This window comes from Zingiber officinale, chromosome 8B (assembly GCF_018446385.1).
Source record: "Zingiber officinale cultivar Zhangliang chromosome 8B, Zo_v1.1, whole genome shotgun sequence".
Classification (NCBI taxonomy): Eukaryota; Viridiplantae; Streptophyta; class Magnoliopsida; order Zingiberales; family Zingiberaceae; genus Zingiber; species Zingiber officinale.
The window spans coordinates 107,068,741-107,079,315 of NC_056001.1; the positions used below are offsets into that span (position 1 = coordinate 107,068,741).

Below are 10,575 nucleotides of genomic sequence, written 5' to 3' on the forward strand. Positions count from 1 at the left end.
CTTATTACTTAGATCTATTCCCATCTTTCATTAGTCTCTGAATGAGTTCCAATCTTAAACATGAAACTCCCCAAACAGCTCTGTGAATTTCAGTTTTTTTTAAATTCCATCTCTTATTTTGTGTTTCTTTTCCAGCAGTACACCAGCTAAAATCAAACTCCCTGTTTCCAAATCACCTCAAATATAAAATCTTCAAAGATAACCTCAGCACATCTATACATCACAAGCCAATATTTGAAAACCCCATCATCATGCGCACATAGAATAACTCACCAAATTATCACCCAACTCTCAAAGAGGTAGCAAAGGTAGCAAAATTCACTATGGAAGTTATTCAACTAGGAATGTAGAAAGAAAAGAGGAAATTAAAAGAAAGAAAAGAGGAAATTATAAGAAAGAATGAGAACCAACAAGCTTCATCATGTTCATGCACACACATACTACTATAATTTTGAAAAGCAGCTAAGCAAACCCTAGAGTTCAATTATCATGAACACCATCACTCAAAAAGAATTAATGATAGGCACGAAGGTGGTTTTACTAGTAAATTTTGTCAAACATACTCAATCTCTCAAGTTCGAATCCATCATCATACACATGATCAAGTGCAAATAAGAGATTCATTTGTATAACAATATCCAAAATTTGATGGTCAAATTTAACTACCCTTACGATTCTCAAGACACTATGAAGACACTCATGGAGGCATTTTATTCAAAACCAAATGAAACAAAACTATTTACCCAAACAAGCAAAAATAAACAGATATATGTAAAAAAACAAAAGAAAAGAAAAGGAACAAACTCCTCTTAAATCGGATAGATAGGATCGTGAGGTTTCACTCTTTCCACCATCGTCTCTTCAACTCCTTCATAAAACTTCTTTAGATGGTGCTCATTCACCTTGAAAAATCCTTCCATTAGGAATCTCTTATATCTCTACCACACCATAGGGAAAAACATGAGTAACACAAAAAGGACCTTCCCACCTAGATCTCAACTTACCATGGATGAGTCGGAGATGAGAATTATATACCAGCACCTTGTCACCTATTTGAAACTCCTTTCGTAAGATCATGCTTTTCACGATAAATATTTATTTTCTCCTTGTAAATTCTGGAGTTCTCATAGGCTTCGAGCCGAAGCTCCTCCAATTCTTGCAACTATAATTTTCACTCAATCCAAGCTTGATCCATGCCCATATTACAAGTCTTCACCGTCTAATATGCTTTGTGCTCTATCTCTATTGGCAAGTGGTAAGCTTTACCGAAAAACATTCTGTATGATGACATTCCAATTGGTGACTTAAAAGTAGCTCAATAAGCCCACAAAGCATCCTCCAATATTTCCTGTCTGGCCTTATTATTTTTCAAAGATCTGCTTAATCTCCCTATTCAAAACCTCTGCTTGTCCATTTGTTTGATGATGATAGGGAGTAGATATTCTATGCATAACACCATATTTGCTAAGTAGAATCTTCATTTGTCTATTGCAGAAGTGGGGCCTTTGATCGCTAATGATCGCCTTGGGTAAGCCAAACCTGCAAAAGATGTGAGACCTGATAAAATCCATAACAATTGAAGAATCATCAATCTTGGTGGAGATAGCCTCCACCCATTTTGAATCATAACTGACTGCCAAAAGAATGTACTCAAACACAAAAGAAAGAGGAAATTGACCCATAAAGTCAGTACCCACACATCAAACACCTTACAAAATAACATAGATAGTTGGGGCATCTCATTCCTATGCCCTAAATTTCCAACCCTTGACAACACCCACATACTCTATAAAACTCCAAGGTATCACGAAATAGGCTAGGCAAATACAATCTTGAATCGAAGACCTTCCTAGTAGTTCTTTGTGGACCAAAATGCCCCCTATAGGATAAAGAATGACATAATGTAAGTACAGAATGAAAGTCATCATCTGAGATACATCGCCTAATCAACTGATCACTATAAAATTTTCACAAGTATGGATCATCTTAAACATAATACTTAGCATCACTTTTTAGTTTATTGACTTGTGTTTGTGTGAAATATGCAGGTAAAGCTTGTGCGACAAGATAATTAATGATGTATGCATACCAAGGAAGTTTACCTTGCAGCTGTAAAAGTTGCTCATACGGAAAAGAATCTACTATCGGTGTAAGCTCAACACTCCTCTTCATTTTGCTCAGGTGATTAGCCACCATGCTCTCCTTCTCTCTCCTATGACGTATCTCTATATCGAATTCTTGGAGCGGAAGCATCCATATGATTAATCGTGGTTTCACATCCGGCTTCCTAAGAAGGAACTTCAATGCTGCAAGATCAGAAAAAATCACCACATGAGAGCAAAGCAAAGCAAATATGATTTAAATTTTTCTAATGCAAAAACAATTGCTAAAAGCTCCTTCTCTAAGGTAGTGTAATTGGCATAATAAATGACATAAGATATTCCGTCCATTCTATGCGCCAAAATTGCTGTCATTGTAAAATCAGAGGCATTACACATAATCTCAAAAGGCAATAACCAAACCGGAGGTTGAATGCCATGAATAGAGGTAAGAACCTCCCTAAATGGGTCGAAAGCTTCCTTGCATGGTTGATCGAAGATGAAATCCACCTCCTTTTGCAACAAGCGTGAGATTAGAAGAGCAACTTTGCTAAAATCGTGAATAAAGCACTCGTAGAACCCTACATGGCTAAGAAAAGATTAAACATCTCATACGTATACGGGGTAAGGCAAAGATGAAATCACATCAATTTTTGTAGGATATACTTTTATGCCCTCCTTAGATACTATATGACCTAGTATTATCCCTTGCTCAACGATGAAATGATATTTCTCAAAACTCAATACCAGGTCAGCCTCTACACAACCATGCAAAACTCGAGATAAACTATCTAAACATGGATTGAATGAAGAGTTATAAATAATAAAGTCATTTATGAATACTTCTATGCAATGCTCTAAAAGATCTGAAAAAATACTTACCATGCATCGTTGTAATGTACCTGGAGCGTTACACAATCCAAAAGGCATCCTCCGATATGCAAAGGTTCCAAAAGGGCATGTGAATGTCATCTTCTCCTAGTCCTATGGGGCAATGTGGATTTGAAAATATCCCATGTATCCATCCAAGAAGCAATAATGAGATCTGTCTGCTAATCTCTCTAACATCTTATCAATAAATGGTAGCGGGAAATGATCCTTCCTAGTGGTTTGGTTAAGTTTTCTGTAATCAATGCACACCCTCCAACTATTCTAAATTTGAGTAGGGATCAACTCCTTATCCTTATTTGCAACGACAGTTACTCCTAATTTCTTTGGTACTTCCTAGACTGGGCTCACCAACTACTATATGAGATTGGGTAAATGATACCCACCTGCAACAACATCATGATTTCCTTCTTTACCACTTCCAAGAGTAAAGGGTGTTGGAATGTATACTAAAAGTCTAGCTTTTTGTATAAACATTTACTTAAAAATAAAAAATCATATTGGTCAAATATCTACATTTATAAGTTAAGTGTAGTTGTTCGATTAATTTATATTGTAGATAACATGGTGTGTGGTGTCACACACAGAAGATCATGCTATCAATTCCTTATAAATTATAAACAGTAGCTCACGACTGAGATGGAAAGGAACAAATCATTGGAATAGTCATAGTGTAATTAGGTATTAGTTTATCTTGACTGATAAATTACACTAGTACACTCTGAGTGTATTGAGCAGGACCATTTAAGGTAAGTTTTTTTTATACTGACTTAATAAAAGAACAAGACCTTAGTTATTATGGAAGTGTGTGCTCTTAATCTTAATATAATAACAATCACATATATTTAGTATTTATTTCTTTGACTTATCAAAGGGTGAGATTTAGCTCGATAAATCAATAGGTCCGATAAGTTGAGAAATGATATTACTTATAGTGTGTGTTGTTGATTATAGAAGGAAACTGTGTCCTAGTAATCTAGGTTGATAATGTCCCCAAGAGGAGCTCATAAGGATTGTCATGTTATCCTGCAGGTGGACTTAGTCCGACACGATAATAAAGTTGAGTGGTACTTCTCTTGGACTAAGATATTAATTAAAGTGAGTTGTCAGTAACTCAATTAATTAGTGGGCATCCGACATCTTAAACATAGGGAGATTAACACACTCATGATAAGAAGGAGTCCAAAATGTAATTTGGGATTGGTGCGGTAGTTCAATAATAATTCTTTAGTGGAATGAATTATTATTGATGAAATTAAGTTGGGTATTCGGGGCGAACACGGGAAGCTTAATTTCATCGGGAGACCAAAACCAATTCCTCCTCTCGGTCCCTATCGTAGCCTCTTGTTTATAAAATAGTATACCCACCTATACCCACCTTTATACTCATCCTAAGGTGGCCGGCCAACCAAGCTTGGAACCCAAGCTTGGGTCGGCCAAGCAAATAGGATGAGCCAAGTTGTGTGGCCGACTCTAGCTTGAATCTAAGCTTGGTGTGGTCGACCACATTAAATCAAAAAGGATTTTATTTTTTAAAATCTTTCTTATGTGGATACCATGGTTTTAAAAGAGAGTTTAAAATTTAAATCTTTCCTTTTATAGCTTTCTACAAAAGATTAAGTGAAAGGTTTGATATCTTTTCTTATTTGTAGTTAAAAGAAAGATTTTAATTTTTGATAAAACTTTCCTTTTATGAAACCATCCTCATGATTTTAAAAGAGAGTTTTAAAATTAAATATTTCCTTTTATAGTTTCTACAAAAGATTAAGAAAAGATTTGATATCTTTCCTTATTTGTAGATTGAAAGGAAGATTTTAATTTTGATAAAACTTTCCTTTTATGAAACCATATTCATGATTTTAAAAGAGAGTTTTAAAATTAATTATTCCTATTATAGTTTCTACAAAAGATTAAGAAAAGATTTGATATCTTTCCTTATTTGTAGATTAAGAGGAAGATTTTAATTTTAAAGATAACTTTCCTTTTTGGAAATCATCCACATATTTTAATAGAGAGATTTTAATTTATAATATTTTATTTTATAACCAACCATGAAGGGAAAATTTTATAGTGAAATTTTTATTTTAAAAATTTTCGGAAACAAATAAGGAAGTTTTAATTTTGTATTTAAAACTTGCCTAATTTGGAGTTCTTAAGGTGGTTGGCCATAGAAGGGGTTAAAAGGAATTTTTATTAAATTTTCCTTATTAACCAAGGGCAAGGAAAATAAAGGGAATTTTAATTATAATTAAATTTTCTTATTTGCTATGACCAAGGATTATAAAAGAGAGGGAAGGGGTGTCTTTATGGGGTACAACTCTCTTCTATTTTTTCTTCTCTCTTTTCTTCCTTGGTAGTGGTCGGCCATATGATCTTCCATCTCCTCCTTTCTTCCTCCTTAGTGGCCGAACCTCATCAACCTCTAGGAGCTTGTTTTGGTGGCCAGATCTAGCTTGGAGAAGAAGAAGAGAAAGGAGGATTTTTTTTCCTAGTTTTCCTTGGAGTTTGCTTGGTGGCCGAGACTTATTTTTCTTGGAGAAAGTTGCTTTGCTGAAACTTGGTAGAAGGAAGAAGAACGACTTGGGTGGTTCTCATCTCGGTAGATCGTCGCCCACACGACATCCAAGATAAGAAGAGAAATACGATAGAAGACCAAGAGGTTGTTGCTTACAAAGAAAGGTATAACTAGTAATTCTATTCCGCATCATACTAGTTTTCTTTGTATAGATTTGAAATACCAAACACAAGAGGCTAGAGATTCTAGATTTTTGGATTTGTAATTCGAAGTTGTGTTTCTTTTCTTTTCTTTTTCGATCTTGTGATTCGATTGTTCTTTTTGGTTAAACCTAGAGTTATATAAGGAAATTAAATATTGAATTTTGTTAAGAGGCTTTGTCGAGGCAGTGGTGGATGTTCCCATACCCAAGAAGGCCAAGTGTCTCGCCATATTTGACCTGGGAGCCGATTTCCGAAATAAATATTTAATTAAATTTGTAACCTAGGTGAATTTGGATCTATAATGTTAAATATCGTTTGTAATCCAAGTCTAAACCACTAAGAACAGATAATTTAAATTTGGAATCAATAATGTTAAGTTCCGTTTGCGATTCCGAATTTAATTTCTAAAGAACACAATAGGTTGTTAGGAAAGGTTCGATACTTGTACAAAATTTTTGTACAATGGAACCGGTATGATCTTCCTAGGACCAACCAACAAAGGGTTGAGTCTCCGTTGTGGTTGTCTTGTTGGTCTCACATTGTCTTCTAGGAAAATCCTATGCATGCAAATGGAAGGACTAATACTAGGTATATTCACAATTGTCCACCCATTAGCTTTTTGATATTGCTTTAAAAGTCCTAATAATCTCTTCTCTTGATTAGGCATGGGGTGCTGAGCAATAATAACTGGTAGTTTCTTGTCTTGCCCCAAGTATACATATTTCAAATGGGAAGGAAGAACCTTTAGCTTCAATTGCGGAGGTTGCAGAATTGAGGGAAGCAATTTTTTATGACCTGATTCTACTGGACAAACCTGTGTACATTCATCCATCATAAAGGCATCAATGTGATCAGTCATAGAATCTCCTCCATCATTATCTGACTTAGAGTATCATCCTCAGCAAAATCAACCACTATAGCAAATCTGATACTAAGTCACTAAAAATCTCATGATCCAGATCCTCTGATACATCGATACTAAGTAAAGAGTGATCCTCCACAAGGTATTTCATGGCATCCAAAATACTAAACTGTACCGCTGTATTCCTGAATTCTATAGAATGGGTTCCTACATGAGCATCTATCTTTGTTCTGTCCATCTTAAGGAAAGGTCTTCCAAGAATAAGCGGAGTATGACTCGAAACAAAATCCCCCTCCATGTCAAGAACATACAAATCTGCATGGAAAATCAATTCTTTTAATTGGACCAAGACATCCTCAATGACTCCTGCAAGTCGTGCAAAGCTCCTATTAACCAATTGTATCACCACTCATGTCGTCTGCAAAGGACCAAAACCAAGTGATCGAAACACAGATCTAGGCATAACATTGTTAGAAGCTCCCAAGTCCAACATGGAATCCTCGAACATGCTATCTCCAATAATGCAAGGAATAATGACAGTCTTGGATCATTATACTTTTGAGGCATTGTCTGAATGAGTGTAGATACATTCTTACTCATGCTCACCAATTCATTTCTCTTTAGCTTCTTTTTGTGCACCCAAAGATCTTTTAAAAACTTAGCATATTTTGGAACATGCTTAATAATCTTTAACAAGGGTATATTCACCTCCACCGTACTAAAAAATGTTCACTAGCTCCTGAACTTTTTTAGCCTTTTATGTATCAGAACTCCTCCTAGGCTGCACTAGTCTCTATGGAAAAGACAATGGAACTGATGAATCTACTCTGAGCTATGAGTGTTCCTCTAAATCTTGATCTTCACATCCTAAGTCCTGAGCTGAAACTAGAATTGGAGATGAAGGATCTGAAATAAATCTACCACTCTAAAGTGAAATAGCACTAACATTTCACTTAGGGTTCGGAATAGTCTGTGACGATAAATAACTCAACCGTTGTGAATGTAATTGACTGACAGTAGATGTCATCTGACTAATCTGCCTCTCTAAACTCTACATATTTGCATCATTCCTTTTCTGATCTTGTTGCATGCTCATCTATTGTTGCATCATCTACTGCATCAACTCCTTTAGTTCTCATACTGAAGAATCTAATTGGCTAGAGCCAGGAATTAGAGTGTACTACTGGAATTGTTGTGATTTGATTGGAATTGTATTATTCTGGAATCCCAGTGACCTCTGAAATGCTGATGGGGGTTGATATGTATGATGGAATGCATTCTCATACCTTAAGTTCATATGATCTCTCCACCCTGGATTGTAGATTGTCGCCATGGGATCATACCTATTTTACTGTTGATATTACTAGATTCAATGACTGGAGTGCATTACAGGATCTGGAGAAAATGTAGGGAAGCCTCTTACGCTTTTGTAGCTCCAGCGATGATGAGGAAGCGGCCTGTGGCAGCAGGTCTGGCGGAGATGAGAAAATGAACCAGTGGCTAGAAATGGATAGAGGTAGTCCGAAACTCAGATCTGGAGGAGGCAAACCCCTTCCTCCTCTCGCGGTTAAATCTTAGAGTTTAACGACGAAATGCGATGGAGGATGGTGTCTGATGATCGCTTCATCGTCGCCTCTTCCCTCTCCTCTCCCCATTGCAAACCCCCTCTACTGTAGCTTATCCAGTCTTTTGAATCCCCTCAGATCTGATCGGACAACTAGGATAATCCTAGATCTAGGTGAACGAATGAGATTAAATCTGAGTAAAGGTCAAGATCATCTGGACCAGTTGGTCGATTAGTATCTTTAGATCTTAATCAATGACTCCAATTATTTTCCTGCATAATTCACCTTCACACCCTTAGATTTATGTACAATTAAAGATAAATTTACATAATAGCCCAAAATATATCCATTTAGCAAATCAAACCATTCACATGCATTAAAACCAAAACTAAGATCCAAATCAAGCCTAGTTACACCAAGTTTCCTTATCGAAATTACTAGTTATCAATGTCATCAAAGTATACAACTATGAATCTTCCCATGAAAGGTCGCAAGACTTTATACATGAATTTTATAAACATGTCGGGTGCATTGGATAGTCAGAAAGGCATGATCATCCACTCGTTTAACCCATGTTATGTCTTAAAGGCGGTCTTTTATTCATCTATGGGCTCGATTCGAATATGATGGTATCCACTCCTAAAATCGCTCTTGGAGAAGATCATAGAATCGAAAAATTGATCCAACATGTATTCTAAGTGAGGAATAGGAAATTTATACTTCACTGTGATTTTATTGATAGCTCAGCTATCAACACACATGCGTCACGAACCATCTTACTTTGGTATGAGTAGGGCAGGGATTACACAAGAACTCATACTCTCACGAATACAACCTCATCTCAATAGCTCCACAACTTGTCGTTGTAATTCTTTGGCATCCTTAGGGGCTAAGACAATAAACCGGTCGGTTAGGCAATCTTGACCCTAGCACAAAGTCAATATAGTGTTGAACGTCTCTCATAAGGGGGAGTCCTGGAGGAAGGTATTTGTCCATCAAATCAACGAAGTAGGATAGGAGTTGTCGCACCTCAGCTAGTACTTCTGAATATATGTCTATTACATTGCTTTCACAAGGAAGCAAAACATATACCACATCTTCATGCTTCTTCTCGTTCAAAAATCTAGAAATATAAAATAGTTTAGAGTTATTGATTACCAAATTTGAAGGGTTCCTTCTTGTCGATGAACTAATATGATGTTCCACCCTTTGATGCTAAGGGTGTAGGTGTTCTTACATCCATTATAGATGACGCTGCAAACATATTGTCAAGGTTGTCTCAACAGTATGTGATATACATCCATTGACACAATATCACTCCATGCTTGGTTGTAATACTTGCCGCCAATAGAAAAATATAAAAAAGCAATGTCTATCCACGGTTACCTCGCTTCTTTTGCTAAGCCATAACAACTTGTAGGATTTTGGATGACGATCTATCTTCAACTGTAGCTTTTGAATAGCTTTTTCAGATACAAAGTTTTCACAGCTTCCACTATCAATGTCCATCTTGCAAACTTTGTCCATAATCGTGTAAGTTGTGTGAAAGATGTTGGTTCTCAACCAATCATCTTCTAATTCTTCCTTAGGGACCAATAGGCTCTTGTGTGTGATTAGAATCTCATGATCATCGACATAAAGAACCTTGTCATCAATATCGTCATCGTAAATCGACTCATCAATCTGTTCAAGTTCATCCTCCATGTCTTCTTCAACCAATAGGGTTTTTTTTATTTAGGAATCTTTTACAATATGAAGCTCGATGCCCCTTTCACCACTTCAAAAGCACTTAATATAGGTCTTAGGGTTACTTTGTGGTGGATGTTGGGAAGGGCATAGCCCCTAATGGTGAACATCTCGATTGTTTTGATCACTCCTATTTGTTGGTCTTCTATTTAACTATTTTTCAATCGTCAAGGCTCGCTGATAATCCTCCAAAATAATCCAGAGTGAGTGGAGGCTCAGGAAATCTTGTAAGGGTTGTCGTAACCCCCCCTAAATATCGTGCTACCGCCTGCTCATCAATCTCGAATAGATCATTCCAAACAATAAGCTGATAGAATTCCTTTGTATAGTTGTCGACAATTCTAACCCTTTGGCTCAATGTATGGAATCATTGAAACAACGTTTGCGCCTAGCCAAAGGGAAGAAAATGAGTTCTCATCCATTTGTTCAATTTTTCCCAATCGATAATTTTGGATGGACCTTGTGTCTCTCGTGATCGCCAAAGTTGCTCCCACCATACTAAGGCTCAGCCTTTGAACTTGTTAATAACAAATTTTACTTTGGAATGATTAGATACTTCCTTATACTAAAAAAAATCCTCTCTATTTCATTGATTCAATCAATAAATCTTTTTGCTTGTAATGTGCCAAAAAAAATAGGAAGATCAACTCGAAACCAAAGTCCTCATATTCTCGATACGTAGTACGATGGTAATATG

At 36.3% G+C, this 10,575-nt stretch overlaps 1 long non-coding RNA gene across 1 annotated transcript; it reads right to left on the minus strand.

Moving 5' to 3' along the window:
- Window positions 1-526: 526 nt before the first annotated feature.
- Window positions 527-8,200, minus strand: LOC122017832. Its single transcript, XR_006121468.1, has 3 exons — window positions 7,991-8,200; window positions 2,103-2,306; window positions 527-1,539 (listed from the first exon to the last, which is right to left on the minus strand). It is a non-coding gene; the product is annotated as an uncharacterized LOC122017832 (long non-coding RNA).
- Between the last annotated feature and the right edge of the window lie 2,375 nt (window positions 8,201-10,575).